The sequence below is a fragment of the Schistocerca piceifrons genome, chromosome 2, assembly GCF_021461385.2.
Source record: "Schistocerca piceifrons isolate TAMUIC-IGC-003096 chromosome 2, iqSchPice1.1, whole genome shotgun sequence".
NCBI lineage: Eukaryota > Metazoa > Arthropoda > Insecta > Orthoptera > Acrididae > Schistocerca > Schistocerca piceifrons.
The window spans coordinates 650,711,671-650,715,954 of NC_060139.1; positions in this window are offsets into that span (position 1 = coordinate 650,711,671).

Below are 4,284 nucleotides of genomic sequence, written 5' to 3' on the forward strand. Positions count from 1 at the left end.
AGTTGACAACATCGGTAGCTCCGTGAGGCTATTTGCAGATGACGCGGTTGTCTACAAGAAAGTAGCAACATCAGAAGACTCGTACGTACTCCAGGAGGACCTGCAGAGGATTAATGCATGGTGCGACAGCTGGCAGCTTTCCCTAAACGTAGATAAATGTAATATAATGCGCATACATAGGGGCAGAAATCCATTCCAGTACGATTATGCCATAGGTGGTAAATCATTGAAAGCGGTAACGACCGTAAAATACTTAGGAGTTACTATCCGGAGCGATCTGAAGTGGAATGATCACATAAAACAAATAGTGGGAAAAGCAGGCGCCAGGTTGAGATTCATAGGAAGAATTCTAAGAAAATGTGACTCATCGACGAAAGAAGTAGCTTACAAAACGCTTGTTCGTCCGATTCTTGAGTATTGCTCATCGGTATGGGACCCTTACCAGGTTGGATTAATAGAAGAGATAGACATGATCCAGCGAAAAGCAGCGCGATTCGTCATGGGGACATTTAGTCAGCGCGAGAGCGTTACGGAGATGCTGAACAAGCTCCAGTGGCGGACACTTCAAGAAAGGCGTTACGCAATACGGAGAGGTTTATTATCGAAATTACGAGAGAGCACATTCCGGGAAGAGATGGGCAACATATTACTACCGCCCACATATATCTCGCGTAATGATCACAACGAAAAGATCCGAGAAATTAGAGCAAATACGGAGACTTACAAGCAGTCGTTCTTCCCACGCACAATTCGTGAATGGAACAGGGAAGGGGGAATCAGATAGTGGTACAATAAGTACCCTCCGCCACACACCGTAAGGTGGCTCGCGGAGTATAGATGTAGATGTAGATGTAGAATCACCTTGAAGAAAATGACTTATTGATACATAACCAACATGGATTCAGAAAATATCGTTCTTGTGCAACACAGCTAGCTCTTTATTCCCATGAAGTAATGAGTGCTGTCGACAAGGGATCTCAGATCGATTCCATATTCTTAGATTTCTAGAAGCCTTTTGGTACCGTTCCTCACAAACGACTATTAATCAAAATGTTCAAATGTGTGTGAAATCTTAAGGGACTTAACTGCTAAGGTCATCGGTCCCTAATCTTACACACTACTTAACCTAAATTATCCTAAGGACAAACACATACACCCATGCCCGAGGGAGGGCTCGAACCTCCGCCGGGACTATTAATCAAATTCAGTGCTACAGAGTATCGTCTCAGTTGTGTGACTGGATTCGTTATTTCCTCTCAGAGAGGTCACAGTTCGTAGTGATAGACGGTAAATCATCGAGTAGAACAGAAATGATATCTGGCGTTCCGCAAGGTAGTGTCATAGGCTCTCTGCTGTTCTTGATTTATGTAAATGATCTAGGTGATAATCTGAGCAGCCCCCTTAGATTGTTTGCAGAAGACGCTGTAATTTACCGTGTAGTAAAATCATCAGACGATCAGTTCCAATTACAAAATGATCTAGAGAGAATTTCTGTATGGTACGAAAAGTGGCAATTAGAACAAAACAAAGAAAAGTGCGAAGTCATCCACATGGGTACTAAAAAAAATTCCGATAAATTTAGGATATACGAGTGCCATCCACAAAGTACATTACGTTTTGGAATTAAAAATAAATAAAGTATTGGAAAATTTTTTTATTATATACAGATGAAAGCCACACTTAAATACTGCTTTTCTACATAGTTGCCATTTAAATTAAGGCACTTATCGTAGCGATGGACGAGCTTGGAAATTCGGCCGCCTGCTTCATCCTAAAGCGGCGCAAAAAATTGCATGGGACTGGTATACTCATTCTCCATGAGAATGCTCAAAACATCGCTAGAAATGTAATCTAAAAATGCGTAAGTACGAACACAGTTGGGTGGTATTTCTACAAGCTTCTAGAATCTGTTTACGATTCATCCAGAATTCGAAAATAGACTTTGAAATCAAAATTTTGAATCACTTTTCGACATTTGGTTCTTGCATTGTTAGCAACTGTAAAGACAATTTTGCATAAGAACACTAGAAATTGTTATTGTTATTAGTATGGTGTACATCGGCATTTTACATTGCTGTATAATTGCTAAATGTATATAAAAAGAGGTAGAATACAGGCAAACATAATACAAAAACAAACACACTCGAAAATTTTATAACTGAATATCTAGGTCTCTTAATAGGTCATAGATCTTGGCGTTACCAAATGCAGTAAATTAGGAAAATTTCGCAATAGACACTCTTCAGTCAGGTGCTGCGTAGTTTGCACAGCGACCCCGAAGTCGCACGTTGGGGCATCCTTGAACCCTTAATCATACAAACGGGCACCACGTCTTCCACGCCCTTACGGAATCTATTCAAGATTCCTGGAAAGATCGAATCCATTTGCACATTTTGTAGGATCAGGAATAAGGCGAGAATTTTGTAGAGGCACCTACTGCCAAACTTCTCTCCATTGTTGACACGCATCGTGGATAACAGAAGAATTTAGCGTTGTCCGGGGTAGTTTTCTGGATTTGAATCTGCTGCCAAGTAAATTCAGTGGCTGGTTATACAGCCGTGAGTTTTGACGAGCAGCACACGTTTGGAACTCTCTTACAGCTGCTGCTTCTCCTCTAGTTCATGATGGTGCAATATTACTTAATACAGGCAGCCTTGGAAGAAGTACTGATTTAGTAGTGTCGCTAATTATTGCCATTGCATGATTTAGCTCCACGTCAACTTTGCGGACATGTGCACTTTTTTCCATAGTAGAGCACAGTACTCTGCTTAGGGTAAACTATATTTTAGTAGTGGTGTAGCAGTACGAAGAGTATCTGAGCTAAACATAATATTCACAATCGGGTGTCAGCTGAGCACTGTTGCTGCAACACAGCAAACGTGATCACTACAACATTAAATTCAAATGGTCTTTTTTCAAGACCCCAAAGATTTGATAATATTTACAACTTCGACGATCTATGGTCTGAATATCGAAGCATTCTTTAAAAGCAAGTCCAAATGTCTTTCACGTCTGTGTGATGACAACTTACAATTGTGGACACTGACTAATAGGCAACAGGAATACATATTGACGCTGCTTAAATGAGTGTTAGGTAAGTTTCAGTTGATAACTGTTAGCATAGTCAGTGTCTTTCGATAACACCTTACATTTCAGAACCCAATATTGGAATCATCCACGTATGAAATATGTTTTCCTTGGAAAGATTTTTAAATTCGTATTCTCTAGTGGTATCCATCAATCGTACACTATTTTTCAGTGTAATTACAAGCCTTATAACCGAGGGAGGTAGCGCAGTGGTTAGCACACTGGACTCGCATTCGGGTGGATGACGGTTCAGACCCGCGGCCGACCGTCCTGATTTAGGTTTCCCGTGATTTCCCTAAATCGCTTCAGGCAAATCCTGGGATGGTTCCTTTGAAACGGCACGACCGACTTCCCTCCTCATCCTTGCCTAATTCAATGGGACCGGAAATCTCGTTGTATGGCCTCCTTCCCCTAATCAACCAACAAGCCTCATACAGCAAATAAACACACAAGACAAAATTTTAATCACCTCCAGGGGACGTCACGCTACTGCCGTGTAACACCGCATGTTGGCTTGACAGCGGCCTTAATTTGGGGAGGAAGAACGTCTACTTGTTTCTTTATGTATACCGTATCCAGCAGAAGTCACCCATCGATAATTGCAGTCAGTAGGACTACCAAACTGCGGAGATATCACACCTGCTGCAAATAGGAATTAATACGATTAAGGTTGGATCATTTGGCACGCCAGCGGAGGTGCTTCGTCTGTGAATAAATTGTTGGTGCTCGTATGGCTGGTGCTTGGATAACCAAGGGAGCCGAAGTGTTTACTGCTTCAAGAGGCACTGGAAGATTTATGCTGTATGTAGGGAAAACGGAAAAAAGTCATCCGCAGACACAGACGAACTTGTGTGTTGAATGATCATTGAAGACGTTTGTGACAAAAATTTAGAGGATGACAGCTGCAAAAGTCACTGAGCAAGAATTTCAAACCACACATCAGTGACGGAAATGCCTGTAATAGAAAAACGTGACGCCGAGATCATAAAACTTGGATTATGGAGCAATGAAGAAAAGTCAGTTGGTCGGATGAGTCTTGTTTCACACTGTTTCCAACTTCTGACAGAGTTTACGACCCAAGAATGGAAGATGGCGGAAGTTTCGAGACGACTTCGGTAGCCATATGAAGGTATTAGTTGCCCATGGTTACCCTGCAAGGTGGCATTACTCTCAAGAATGATATGGCTCAACGGGTCC